This window comes from Musca autumnalis, unplaced genomic scaffold (genome assembly GCF_047663935.1).
Source record: "Musca autumnalis isolate F117 unplaced genomic scaffold, ASM4766393v1 scaffold_3, whole genome shotgun sequence".
In the NCBI taxonomy this organism is placed as follows: Eukaryota; Metazoa; Arthropoda; class Insecta; order Diptera; family Muscidae; genus Musca; species Musca autumnalis.
The window spans coordinates 156104903-156120783 of record NW_027411866.1 but is presented as its reverse complement, the minus strand read 5'-3'; the positions used below and the strand labels follow the sequence as shown (position 1 = coordinate 156120783).

Here is a 15881-nt window from a genome sequence, read left to right as displayed (position 1 = left end):
AATCCGCAAAAACTTCCGAGGTGTAAGCACCTTCCATTTAAAATTGTTTCAAGAGCACCGTGAATATCCATTGTTTGGCGATTGTTCCGATTAAACTTGAACAAAAGTTTCAGCTTTCTTTATCAATTTTTCCAAAAAAAAAAAAAAAAAAAAAAAATGAAAGAAAGAAAGTATCAGTCAGGTGCTCTGACGGAGATATAGCCTCAGCCACTGTCCCTTTTCAAAACATTTTGGAAAAATTTTGGGATTTTGGAGCCTTCGGGCCATTACCTCAGGAAGTATTGATTTACTCCCGAAAAAAATGTACCGTTGTAAATGAGGCCGCTAGAACAACCTACTGAAAATAGAATCAGAAACTCCCCGCGAGAATTACGTGCGGAATTGCCATTTTGGTTCCTGCCGTCAGGGTTTTTTGCAGCTTTTAGTCTAATATCTCCAGAAGTGTGAACTTGCGCAAGAAAAAAATTTACTGTCGTAAAGGGAGCCGCAAGGACAACCTACTGAAAAAAAATTCAAACCGATCCGAGATGTGTTCTTAAAATGCACTTTAGCCGAATTTTGTGTGGGAGGTACCCGAAGGAGTGCACCGATATACTCCATATTCGAACCCGATCTATATCTGGAAGGAATAATACGACGTACCAAACAAAGTAGTCTATGAATCACATAAAGTGAAAAATATGTCAAAGCTGAAAGTTTGGACCAAATCAGTTGGCCCCTTCAAGAGTTATCGTTCACAGCATTTTACAAACAAATTTTGAACTTTTGTGGGGGTGGTACCCGAGGGACAGATATGGACCATCTTCGAACTTAAACTAAGTTTGGACAAAATATTGCGCTACCCAAAATTTGGTTCGAATCGGTTAATCCTTTCGAGAGTTGTCGTGCGCACCAGCACGGACGGACATGGCTAAATCGACTACAAATTGTCTGAAACGAATTTTGTCCAAACATACATGGGGTCTAAAACCGTTATTTCAATGAGGCACATTTTTGGTCCTATCAAAGTGTTTCTAGCCTAAAGGCTGAGGGTATAGTAATGTTTTTCATAAACCCTTTAAAGATAACAGAGTTTATATAGGCAAGTACAAAGTAATACTATGCCTACCTTTATACTTTACTCCTCAGTGTTAAAAATGAAAGAAAACCCTGATATAGCCATAAGACATTTTTGAGATATAGACAACAAAAGAAGTCAATGTAAAATCCGTAAGATCCTTTAACATTTGGCAACCAAGTTGTAGACCCCGACAATTTTCTTTCGATATTTCAAGTCAATGGCTTTTCCTCAAACTATTGATTTTAGCCTTTCCCAAAAAAATTAAATTTACTCTTTTCGCCTTAGCAAGGATTTTTTGTACTAACAAAACTTAAAACAAAACAGAAAAAGCAAAAAAAAAAACAGAAATAAAAATCGATCTTAATAACACGAACATCCCAAATATGTAAATATATTTTACCTCCTCTCCCCACATCCAATTGATGTCCATGCATAAATTATGAACTATTTTTGTTGTGTGTGACGTTTTTTTCTTATTTTCTTGTTTGTTTTTTTTTATCCCAAAACTTTTGATTAAAAATTCTTAGCAACAATATATGCATGTGATAAGAGTATGGATGAAGGATGTCAGAAAAAACAAACTGTATTTAAAGTTATGTTATCAACAGCTAGAACATCAATTCAAGTTTCATATTACAAAGTGGAGAAGGTGACACCTTCTCTTATAATTAATTCAGTAGAATATTAAGAAGAGCAACAAAGGAAGGACAGGCACCAACACACTATAAGCGGGCGGGCTAAACAAAGAAGGATGATTCTGGGAGTATAGAACATGTCATATAAAGCAAGATAAGCTGTCACTTCTTACAAACTATTAGATGAAAAAAGGTGTCTGAATTCCTGTGTATAAGTACACATGTATGAGGATGCTTACACTTTGTTTAGGTGTTGTTTTTTTAGTTCTTCTTAGTTTGATTCGTTTGCTTCGTTTCCTGTGACAGGATATGCGTGTGTGGTTGGAATTTTTTTCATTTCGTTTTTCTTTTCTGGTCTACATTTTATTTCCTCTGTGATACAGCGACTACTTTCACTTTCAAAGTAAGTAATTCACATAAATTTAATTTCTTCTTATTTAATAAAAGGACAATTTTCACACACTAACACTGAGTAAACCACACTTAAGATTTCAAATTAAATTTTTTGTTGGTTTTCTGTAACAATTTTTTTTGATTTTTTCTGTATTTGCTTATTTTTGCAAAGCATTCAAATATTTTTTTGTATAATAGGATTTTTTCTAATTTTTATTATTATGTATTTTTAATTTTTTCTCGTTTTGTTTATGCCACCAAAATCACACACACTCACTGAAATTGTTTTTTGAAAAATGTATTTGAAATTGTTGAGGCTTTTTGTTTTGGGCGGTTTTCTTGTTTTTCCCCTTACATTTGTATCCGTTAACACGTGCAAACACGCTCAGATTTCATAACCAACTGTTATGGCGCAGGTATTGGCCAACAAATGCTGGCCGTATTTCTGTGTATCTATGAGATGACGGTGACGACGAAACGAGCATACACACCAATGCCAGCAGAAACAGAATTTGTTGTCGTCGTCGTTGTTTTCATCGTCCTGCTGGCATACTTACACACTCACCAAGAAACACACTAACATACACTGACAGAATAGGATTCCGAATGAAATTAGCTCTCAAGGAATTTATTTTTTCGAATTTAATGAACTTGAAAGCTTTTTTTGCTCACTCATTCTAGATGTTGTGAATACAACATAAAACCATGTTCGAAAATGCACTCTCTCTTTTAGATATACAAGCAAAACATTGTTGCTTATTAGGGCCATATTATTCAAATACTAAGAGAGAATAAAAGAGAACCACGATTCCCACAAGGTGATAAAAAATTTAATTTCTATCCATAACAATTTCGAAAAAAATATTCATTTCTAACTATAGCTGTTGTTGTTGCTAATTTGTGATAAAATTCCTCTTTTTGGTTTTTGAAAGAATCACTTTTTGTGATAAAACTTTTATGGCACGTGGTTTAATCCATCACCTCTAATGCTGCTGCTATATATTCGAATTTGTTATGTATATTGTTGATAAACTTGTTGTTGTCATCGCTGTTGCTTTCCTCAAACAAACTCAGGTGAAATGCAAGCACTAAAACTCACACAAATGCATTTATTTTCATGATCATGGCCAGAACACATCATCCAATAACGACGACCAGATGCATTTGAATTGTTATTTGTGAGTGAGTGTGACACTTGGGACATTCATAATGGGACACTTGGATAAATTCAACAACAAATAAGCACCAATTTAACATTACAAATATATGCACTTGGTAAGATATTCGAAAGTAAATTGAGTGTCTTTCAAATACAGGGATTGGGACAATAAATAACATGATTAAAGACTATTTTCTAAGGAAAAACACCGGAACAGGTGCATAATACAAGCAAAAAATGTTTATATATATTTATTTATAACAAACAATTTACTTACAATTTTTGTTAGTCTCCAAGGTGTGTGGAGAATCTACAGAAGATATAATCAACATCTGAAAATAAACGAAAAATTATATCTTTATGAATTCTGCAAAATGATGGAAAAACTGAAAATAGTACGAGGGCTGCAAGAAAACTACCTGGCCTAGGCAACACTGCGTATTGCCAGGCGGTGAAAAAAATTTTTGATAGTTTAACAGTTTTTAACCTAGTCTTACTCAGGACAGTTTGTCGTACAACCATGTTATGTGTTGTTTACAGCGACTTGAAAAAATCACTTTGCAAAAAAATAGAATTAAGTTGTGAACATTTTCGTCCAAGAATTTTTCAAAAATGTTGACGTGGATAATCACCGCAAGAGTGTGTCGATCAAATTAAATCTTTGTATGAAAAACTACTAGTTTTATGAATTTAACCGTGGTCGGCACTCGCCAAAAAACGAAGGTTGTGAGGGTCGCCCAAAATCGGTATTAGTGCCAGAAAATATAATTTAAAACAAGTAAAAAGTCGTTAAGTTCGGCCGGGCCGAACTTTTTATACCCTCCACCATAAAATAGTCTTAATTAAAATGGAATAATTAGGGTCATTTCACAATTTTAGGTGGAACAACTTTTCGACAATGGATAGAGGCCTACTGCCTCCCACTATTGCTTAAATTACTCTGTGAACACAAATGTTGGGGCAGAGATAATTCCTTTTGGAGATGAAAGCCATTGGTGTGTGTATATTAAAAACCCCGAAGGACAGATGCGCCGTGAGTCTAACTTCCGTGTTATGGCGTGATAAAGTTTTGAAACATTGTGGCGTTTTTTTTTTTTATTGGGATAGCGTTTGCAATTTTGTTTTTTCAAAATATTCTGGCTTAATCCCATTGTTGTTGTTTTAATATTTTAAAACAACTATTTTACTAGTGGAAAAGATTTGGCATTGTTCGCCAAGGGGTAAGGCAGGGAATACTATAGTTTCGATCCACGCCACTGGATCTCATCAGTTCCCTTGTTTCTTGTTTGTGGATATTCTCCACCGAAGTTATTTTTCAATAACTTCTTCAACAAGAAACTTTTTATACCCAAACATCAATCGTCAGCTCGAAGTATAAAGGTAAGCGAAGAAAAAAGTTCAATGAGAAGTTTTTCCTTGGCAACCTCATACAACTCCGACGAAAGTGTCTGCGAAAACAATTCAAACCTTGTATGAGGTTGCCAAGGAAAAACTTCTCATTGAACTTTTTTCTTTGCTTACCTTTATACTTCGAGCTGACGATTGATGTTTGGGTATAAAAAGTTTCTTGTTGAAGAAGTTATTGAAAAATAACTTCGGTGGAGAATATCCACAAACAAGAAACAAGGGAACTGATGAGATCCAGTGGCGTGGATCGAAACTATAGTATTCCCTGCCTTACCCCTTGGCGAACAATGCCAAATCTTTTCCACTAATAAAATAGTTGTTTTAAAATATTAAAACAACAACAATGGGATAAAGTTTTTGCAAGAGACCCTGTAAATTAGCATTATATCATTGTTTGTTGTTTTTGTAGAGCACTTAAGCAACAGTGAACAAAGATATAACGCTAATTCCTGATGGCCCACAGGGTCTCTAACAAAAATTTCATCACGCCATAACGCGGAAATTCGACTCACGGCGGATCTGTCCTTCGGGGTTCATAATATACTCACCAAGGCCTTTCTTCCCCAAGAGGAATTTTTCGTGCCTCGGACTTTCACCTCCATTTTGTCGCACAGTGTTATCTAATGTAATCTAAAAAAATGCGTTCAGCTAGGTGAAAGGTACCAACTACGGAGCTATATCAAAGAGTCAACCTATCTATAAATTTTTTGGCGGAAAAGTTTTATAGCTGCAGGGAACTTCAAGAGTCAAATTGAGGGTAGTTTCATCAAAACAATGTAGACCCTCAAAAATGGACCCATGTTGACGAATTTTAGTGAAGAAATTTCGTGACCACTGAAAATTCCCGAAAATCGGGAGATACAGTTATATGGGGGATATAGAATAGACAAAATTGTAGCTAAAATGCTCAAAATACCGTTCATTACAGCTAGTACGGTTAAAAATTGCAGCTAAAATTCTCAAAATACCGAAAATCGGGAGATACCGTTATATGGGGGCTATACCAAAACATGGACCTATGTTGACGGTGTTTCGTTGGACATGTTTTAAGACCACTTCAAATGTCGAATTACAGATATTTCGGTTAAACACTGTAGCTAAAATTCTCAAAATACCGAAAATCGGGAGGTACCGATATATGGGGGCTATACCAAAACATGGACCTATGTTGACGATGTTTGGTGGAGATGTTTCATGACTACTGAGAACCTCAAATGGCAAATTACAGCTAGCTCGGTTAAAAATTGTGGCTAAAATTCTCACAATACCGAAAATCGGGAGATACCGTTATATGGGGGCTATACCAAAACATGGACCTATGTTGACGATGTTTCGTTGGAGATGTTTTATGACCACTGAGAACTTCAAATGTCAAATTACGGCTATTTCGGTTAAAAACTGTAGCTAAAATTCTCAAAATACCGAAAATTGGGAGGTACCGTTATATAGGGGCTATACCAAAACATGGACCTATATTAACAATGTTTGGTGGGGATGTTTCATGATTACTGAGAACCTCAAATGGCAAATTACAGCTAGTTCGGTTAAAAATTGTAGCTAAAATTCTCAAAATACCGAAAATCGGGAGGTACCGTTACATGGGGGCTATACCAAAACATGGACCTATGTTGACGATGTTTGGTGGAGATGTTTCATGACCACTGAGAACCTCAAATGTCAAATTGCAGATAGTTCGGTTAAAAATTGTGGCTTAAATTAACAAAATACCGAAAATCGGGAGGTACCGTTATATGGGGACTATACCAAAACATGGACCTATGCCCATATCCTTTGGGATATAAGTTTGGTGATCACTAGGAACCCTAAGTGCCAAATTATAGCTAATTAGGTCTGCGAATGTGGCGAAGAACGTCAAAATACCTCAAATCCGGAGGTACCGTTACATGGGGGCTATACCAAAAAGTGGACCGATATAGCCTATCTTCGAACTTGAATTGCCTATGGTAAAAAGACCCTCGGGTGAAAAATTTCAGCACTCTATCTCAATTATTGCGGACGCTAGAGTGATTACAACAGACGGACATGGCTAGATCGTCTTAGAATTTTATCCTGATCAAGAATATATATACCTTTTAGGGTCGCAAATGATTAGTTCGATGTGTTACAAACAGAATGACAAACTTAATATACCCTCCATACTATGGTGGAGGGTATAAAAAACAATACATAGGTATCGTTTAATAGGGGCTATAAAAATATAAATGCACCGTGGTGCAATGGTAAGCACACCCGCCTTGCACGCTGAAGGTCGTTGGTTCGATTCCCCGGCCAAGCAACATCAAACAATTTTCAACGGTGGCAAAATACCCCTCAGTAATGTTGGCGACATTTCCTGAGTATTTCAGCCATGTAAAGCTTCTTTAAAAGTAGTGTCTTAAGATACGCCGTTCGGACTCGGCGATAAACAGTAGGTCCCATATCATTGAGCTAATATGAATCGGGGTGCACTCATTGATATGAGAGAAGTCTCCCTTTTCCCATCTGGGATGTTTGTGGAACGATTATTATATAAAATGTGGACCTATACCGACAATACTTTGCCGAAATATTTGATACCTCCTAGGGAGACTAAATATCAAATATAGCCATTTCTGTTGATTAATGCGGCTTAAAGCTTGAAAATGACGAAAATCGGGATGTACAGTTCTATGAAAGCTCCATTAAAACATGGACCGGTACCGACCATTCTTTGTGTGTTTGTTTAATACACCCCAACGAATACCTTTCTATGGTAGCTACGTCAGAACGTGGACCTATACCAATAATTCTCTGCAGAAATGTTTTATGCTTTCAATGGAGACTAAATACCAAATTATAGCAACTTCGGTTGAATAATGAGGCTGAAATTCTTGCAAATACCGAAAATATGGAGGTAAAGTTCTATGAAGGCTCTATAAAAGCATGGACCTGTACCAACCATCCTTTGCGCGTTTGTTTAATACACTCAAGCGAATATTAAATACAAAATTAAATAAACCACAGTCTTCAACCATATTTTATATACATATGTATAATTAAATATATACAGTTTGTATATATTTACTTTTATTAATATTCTTAATTACATAAATGAAATAAGTTATGTTTTTATAAACCATTCAACAGTCGGACGGACATGGCTAAATCAACTCCAAATTATCTGAAACGGATTTCGTCCAAACAAAGTTGGGGTCTAAAACCATTATTTCGATGAGGTACATTTTGCCCTTATGAATGTGTATATACCCTCGTTAGCATAAATTGTGAGGGTATAAAAAGTTAAGAGTGTAAACTAATAAATGTATCGACACAGAATTTGTAATTTGCTTGTTATACCCTCAGCATTTATGCTAACGAGGGTATATACACCTTCATATGGGCAAAATGTGCCTCATCGAAGTAATTTTTAGACCCCCAAGTGTGTTTGGACGAAATGTGTTTCAGACAATTTGGAGTTGATTTAGCCATGTCCGCCCGTCTGTCGGTCTGTCTGGCTAGAGCGCACGATAACTCTCGAACGGATCAACCGATTCGGTCCAAAATTTGGCGTTCGTAATATTTTGTTCAAACTTAGTTTAAGTTCGAAGATGGGTTATATCGGTCCACTCCTTCCGGTACCTCCCCCACAAGAGTTCAGAAACTCTTGAAGGAAGTAACCGATGTGGTCCATACTTTGCACATCGTGAAATTTCTACCAGACTTAGATGAGGTTTCAATATGGACCCAATCGTTCCACTCCTTCGGGTACCTTCCACACAAAATTTCGGAAAAGTTCAGTTTAGGACCTGCTCTAGAATCGCTTTGATTTTTGTTGTAGCAACTTGTATTCATTGCCGCCCATATGATTTGGTCCATACTTTACACATCCTAATATACCTACCAGATATATATCAGGTTCGAATATGGACTATATTTGTCCAGTTCTTCGGGTACCTCCCACACAAAATTTTTAGTAAATTCACTTTAAGACCTGCTCTCGAATCACATTGATTTTTGTTGAAGCAACTTGCATTCGCTGCCTCAATTACGACAGTAAAAGTTTTTTTCAGGGGCAAGTCCATACTTCTTGAGAAAACAGCCCGAAAGGTGTAAAAAAACCCTATGGCACCATATGTATTGGCTGGGGAGCACGATAACTCTCGAACGGATCAACCGATTTGGTCCAAAATATAGTCTTCGACATATTTTGTCCAAATTTCAGTTTCGGTTCGAAGATGGGCAGTACCGGTCTACAGCTTCCGGTACTTCCCCCAACATTTAAAAAATGTCACTAATGGTATGCACTATGTCTCTTGAACGGGTCAACCAATTTGGTCCAAACTTGGGATCTCCTAACATTTTGTCCAAATTTAGTTAAACTTCTAAAATGGTCCATATCGGTACTCTCCTTAGGATACCTCCCCCAAAAACGTTCAACATTTGTGTCCATGTGCAGTTTAGGGTCTGTTCGAAAATCCTTTGGAAATGCATACCGATGCTGTTCTATATGGTCCTATTTACAGCGATATTATATTTTCCGTCCATGCTTCCTGGCATACTGGTCCAAGAGTTATACGATGACCCACTAAAATGACTAGTGGGCGCAATATCTATCAAAAAAATATGACTCCTAAAATAAGATCCACTTAGATAATGGACTGTGTCGGTCCATTCCTTTAAGTACCTCCTCCGCAACACTTTTGAACTTTAATCCTAATCCACATTTTATTGTCAAGTTCAAATGTCCAAAAGTGTTTCAATTCACATGGGCTGAGGGTATAACTCTGTCGGCAAAGCTGACTGATACTTTTTTTCTTGTTGCTTTTAAATTTTGAACAAAAATGTAAATTATACTTAAGTTAATCAACTTAATGTAAATGCGGTTAGTTACAAAATTTAACTTAGACTTATGTAGAATGATCACGTATTGAAGATTTTATTAAAATTCTACAAAAATAGTTTATAATAACTACAACGTAAAACTTCTATGCAATCGGTAGGGGAAAAGTGTGTGGTGGTATTTTTGATATTTGCACAAAACACCAAAAACCTACATAAACCTACATTATCAGCAGAAAATGCTGAATCGACATAAAATAACGATGTCGGTTTGTTGAAATGACCATAAAGCTTACAATATTTAAGATGGAGCTTTCAAAGAACATTATATAACACCTAGGACATAAAAACTATATAACTCCTAGGAATTTTGGTATTAAACTTGGATTATATCGGTCCATGTTTTGAAATAGCCACAATAGAACGACACGGTCATATTTTTGGTATTTTAATGCTACAAAACTTTCATATGTATTTTTTTCGTTAAATCTGCCCTTTTCCATAAAGAAACAATAGAATGACATTGCCCGATATTATGTATTTTTAGTGTTTAAGCCGCCAAAAATTTTGAATTTGTTCTTCGCAAACTGCATCTATGTACATACTGTTGAAAGATGTAATGTTAAATTTTCTGACTCGCGGAACTGGAATGTTTGGATACTACATAAAACAAAACATAGAACCACATAAAATATATTTTTGTCAATACTTACGGTTACAACATATGACATTAACACGAAAATGTTTTTAGTTTCCCAATAAACTATCAATAATTTTTGCAATTTGGATATTTGTCGTTTTTTTTAAATTATTTCAATACTAATAAATTTTGTAAATAACACTGTGCAACACGAAAATAATTAACCATATTCTGACACCGCAATGTGATAGAACACCAAAAATGAGAAGACACGTGTCTTTCGCGGTTATAGGCCTCCAAAGGTTTGATGCTTTAATGTAAAAAGGGTCATTTAGTCAGGACTATATCTTCCAAACCATTAGGAAATTTGAATGTATCTCAGAGGTAAAGTTGTAGCTCTTATCTTAAAGAACAAAAATTGTGAACACATATAACCAATCAAGCTTCATCTGCAAGGTCAAAATCGCCATGGTCAAATTTCTTTTAAATTTTTTTTCAAGTTTGGTTTACAGCTTTCAAACCGATTAAGTTTGAAGCAAACAACCAAGTACAAAAATGTACCTCAGATCTCAGTAAACATCTTTCTAGAATATACGAACTCTGTAGAAATGAATCTTAATGGTCAAATTAGCAAAACAATTGCGATTTTTATCCTCTTTTCTAGGATTCTGCTTCATAGATATTAAACCGTTCAAAATTCAAGAAAACAATCAACCACAATAGCGTAGCAAAGGCATCAATAAACAACATTCTGGAATATGCAAAATGTCTATGAACGGTTCTTAATGATAAAAATAGCAAAAATCTTTTGAAAATATCCAATTTTTATACTTTTTTCTCCGATTCTGGTCCAAAGATACGCAACCGCCCAAAAATTAAGGATACCGTCAACCACAAAAATGTACCCGCCCCCGCCATTTTGTCGGTAAAAAATAGCTTAAGACCTATTCTCCACCATTTTTTTTTTTTGGAATTTAGGTTAACCGACAATTCCAAAGTGTGGGGTTTATGGCACTTTCCCACTTACTACAGCGAGTGTTTTTGTAGTCATACTTACGAAAATTAAGGAAATTATCTGTAATTTTACATGTTTGAAAAATTGGGCTGACAGCGATAGTCTACTTCCGACGTTGTTTCATATACAGATATGACTATTATCGTACATTCCCTTTGCATTCTCGCTAGCCGAAAATATATATCTAAATATATATCCAAATCTGAACCGATTCCAATAAATTTAGGCATACTTATGTCTAGACCAAATTCCGTCACAAATTCAAAATTTCATGTAAATTGAATATACACAGCGTGTTTGCTCCATAAAATACACGAAATTGGTCGAAAATATATATGGGAGCTATATCCAAATCTAAACCGATTTCAATAAATTTAAACAATTTATTTCTAGACCTAATTCAGTTCCTTATTTCAAATTTGGAGACTGTATCTGTTACCGTTCGTTAGATCTGAGCACAGAAAAACTACATATTTTGGAGGTTCCTCCGATCCCGTGGCTATATCTCCAGATCCATTTGTATAACCAAAAAGAGCCTCAATTCCCTACGTCATTTCTTTTGCTACGTCCCCCCCCCCCCCCTAAGATTTGTAATATGTCGTAATTATCAAACAATTTCACATTTCCCGAATTTTGATTTTTTTAAGAATAATAAATTTCATAACAAAATTTCCTGTTGACTCCTTGTATTCGCCCCTACGAGAAACTTTAATCCAATACAACAATCTTTGTTTTCCATGAAATGTTGTTTCGGTTGTTAAAAGTTTTTCTTTTCTGCATTTACGAACGAATTAAATTTCAAAGGTGACAATTAATGAGTTTGCCATCACCATTGCTACCTAAAAAAAAGTTTTCCACTTAGAAGTAATCATCGGAACTAAGCTAAAACATTTTCCGCCACCTACGATATCATGTTAAAGGAAAAAAATATCTTAGTCAAAGTTATGGTGCCTAGTTCCAGGAAGAACATCAAAGCGTAGACGAATCGGATTCAAACCACAAAGTAGAAAAAACAAAACAACTTAAGCTGGACAAACATGTCCTTAGACAACAATAATTTTCTTTATTCACAGAGCACTGTTTGGAGTTATCTTTCGAATATCGAAAAGAAAGAGAGTGTCACTGAAAATGCGCAGCTATGGGTAGATGCTGAGATAATTTATCTCTCCCACTATTTCTCTCTTCTTCTTTTCTCTCTATCAGATAACCTTATTGATAACGACAATACACAAGTTTAAATTTTATTATAACCAAATAAATTTAACATGGTCTTAAATCTTTAAACATTTTCCCAAAGTGTGTAGCCTTGTAGAGGTGTTGGTGCACAAACTTTTACTTCTTCTTTTTTGTTGTTGCTGTTTTCTTGTCTTTATATACGAAAAACTTTATGAGGGAGAGGCAGCTGAAAAGGGAGTATATCGCTGGCTGGGTAAAAAAGAACCGAAAATTAAATAAAAAATGAAAATGCTGATTCGGAAGTCTATGCCATGCGTAGGTGTGTAAACATAAACAAAATCCTTCGCCAAAGGTATCCTTCGGCCATGTTAAGCATCATTTGCAGTTTTTCAAGAATTTTTTTTTCACTCTCAACTGGTCTGGCCTACACAATCAACCAAACAAATATTCGTCCATATAAATGTACGTTTGAAGCTCAAGCAAGCGAATAGTTAGTAAAGTATTCGATTAAATTAAGGACACATCGGTGGATGGTGTTCTTGTTGTTATTGTGTCGGCCGGTAAAACCTTTAAACATTTTTTCTGCTGAGCAAGAGTGGTAAATGCCACTGAATCTGTAGCTGAGTCGAACTATGTGTGTGTGTTCAACGTTTCAATAAAACTCAGTTTCTGCTATCATGGTTTACATCGCATGGTTTTCTGTTGTAATGTTTTGGTAGTGGTAGAAGCAGTAGTAGTAGTGGTAGCGGTGATGTATATAAGGATAGCAATGTGAATGTACTTATCAACAGTGCAACAAGTTATTAACCGAGGCCAAATACACTCTCACCAAATATCCTTCCACATGACATTGTTACATTGTGTGTGCTTCTGTGTTTGTGGAGAGATTCTGTTTTTCGAATTTTTCTGTTTTTGACTAAAGTCAAGTTCAAATGTTTGCCAAATATTACAAATATACATACATATAACATTGAATGTGTGTGTTTGTATGTGTGGTCAGGGCTTTTAAATATTGTATAATAAAACAGATATTAAATAGATTAGTCTGCGAATTTATTCTCTATCATGCATTCGGTGATTAGTAACTATTTTGTTTGTAATTAACAAAGTTTTTATAAGATTTTCCCTAAGTTATAATTTTAGTAAGATCCATAAACGTAGGATAATGGCAAATGAGGTCAATGGTTTTGCGTACACGTTTGCGAAATAACAATTCAACAGATATTCAAGTAAAGCTGCCAATACAACGAAATGCTACTTTACAAAATGAAGACAGTTGACAGGAATGCTGACAAAAAGTTGCTAACGAACTTGACAAATGTGTCCATGTGTTTTTACATTTTTTACATATCAGGTCGGCTGACATTTGGGCAAAACTCGTCGAATTGTGGTTACATTTTATCATTTATGCTGGCAACAAATTACGACAAGGGCCGGGTATGACAGCAGCATAGTGAAATAATAATACATTCTAACCATATTAACCTTAAGTGCCTAAAACGGACGTTTATTCTTGCATTCCAACTTACGATATTTACTAGGGTTTTGACTTTTCTACATCTTAACTCCGCCTAGGTGCTTCACGCATTCTAGCCGGTCCCAAGCCCGGATAAAGGAGGAGGAAAAGTCGATCAATCCCAAATGGCTTCAGAAGACTGAGCGTCTTGGGAAGTAGGAGGATTACGTACATCTGTCCTCTGAAAGATCGATCTCATACATGGTCCCTCGCCATCACCCCAAGTAGGTTGGCTTTGGGTTGATAACCCAATCTCGTAAAAAATACTCTATCAATGAAACGTCAACAAATGAAATTAGAAGATCCCCCCATACGACGACGACTTATGGCTTTAAACAACGGATAATGATTGGAACGTTCGTACTCTTTCCGAAACATCCAGACTAAATCAAGTACGAAATTAGATGACAAATTACAACATTGACATCCTAGGCCTGAGCGAGGTGAGATGGTTGAAGATCGACGTCACAAATATGGCCTCGGGTCACCAATTCCTGCACTCGGGTCATAATAACCTTCGAATTAACGGCGTGGGACTACTAGTATCTCCAAATGCCAGAAAAGCTCTTATTCAACATGTCGCGATTTCTGACCGCCTAATTTCTGCCGAAACTTCACTGTCCTACAGGTCTATGCTCCCACCGACCCTGATGATAAGGAAAACAAAAGAATGTTCTACGACCAACTTGAGAACACTTTGTCATCTATCCCTGGAGGTGACATAAAAATTCTTATTGGCGACTTCAACGCGAAAGTTGGTAATAACAACTACAACCTCAAAAATGTAATGGGCAACCACGGTCTTGGACCAACCAGAAACGACAATGGAGACAGGCTAATAGACCTATGTGCCAGACACCATCTATTCATCGGCGGAACTAAGTTCCCACATAAAGATATACACAAATACACATGGGAGTCTCCTGACAACCGCACACGCAACCAGATCGACCACATAATTGTGAGCAAACTTTTCCTTGGTTGTTTGCTGGGCGTAAAAACACGCCGTCGTGCTGATATTGATAGCGATCACCATCTTCTTGTAGGCAGTTTCAAACTACGTCCCGCCGCCATCCACACCACCAATAAAAAACCCAGATACAACATTAGGAAACTGCAAAATCCACAAATAGCTGAGCAATACAAAAATGCAGTAGCACAATACTTAAATTCCCCTCGCATAGAACACTCTTGGTCAAATATACAAGATGCGTGCTGCCAAAGTGCGAACCAAATACTCGGCACCCATAAGCGCAGCCACAAGCCATGGTTATCTGACGAAACCCTCCGAGAAATCGCGAACCCCAGAAGGCTTAAAAACAAGATCAACCGTAGTAAATCTGCTACTGATTAAATTAATGACCGAACCTTATACCGCCAGTCGGCCGCCAAAGTTACATATATGGCAAGGAGAGATAGAGAAGCTTATTATAGTAGCATCGCAAAATCAGCAGAAATCGTACATCAATGGGCAATATAAGAGATGTATATGCTGCTATTAAACAGCTGAGCGGCAAACAACCACGTACCACAGACATACTCAAAGATGGAAATGGCTATGATCTCACCAACACAAAGGAGCAACTGGTACGCTGGCGTGATTTCTTCTCCGCACTGAGCTCTGTCGCAGTCTCCACCGATGCGCAGGGTTACGTCTGGAATGAAAATAGGCGCATGCCTAGAAGAGAAATCTCCACTACCACACCTAATTTTGCAGAAGTACTTCAAACATTATCCAAACTGAAGAACTCTAAAGCTCCGGGCCCAGATGGCATACCTGCAGAATTACTGAAATACGGTGGTGAACCCATCGCAGAAGCTCTCACGCCGATAATTAAAAGTATCTGGGAGCATGAGACTATTCCAAGTTGCTGGAAGGAGGGAGTAGTCGTAACAATGCCAAAAAAGGGACACCTCAGACTATGCAGTAATTGGAGAGGCATCACCTTATTAAATGCGGTTAATAAAATCCTTGCGTCGATAATTCTACAACGCATTTCCCCTGCCTTGGATAACATACTAAGGAAAGAGCAAGCAGGCTTCAGACCAGGGAGATCTTGTA

The 15881-nt window shown here is 36.6% G+C and overlaps 1 protein-coding gene across 3 annotated transcripts in view; it reads right to left on the bottom strand.

The window, feature by feature from the left end:
* Dop2R (dopamine D2-like receptor) overlaps positions 1 to 2583 on the bottom strand; it is a 404223-nt gene extending 401640 nt beyond the window's left edge. For all 3 annotated transcript variants that reach the window (XM_073975073.1, XM_073975077.1, XM_073975074.1), the window contains exon 1: positions 1935 to 2583. The gene's annotated coding sequence lies outside the window, so the exon portion shown is untranslated. The remainder of the gene's footprint in view (positions 1 to 1934) is intronic.
* Between the last annotated feature and the right edge of the window lie 13298 nt (positions 2584 to 15881).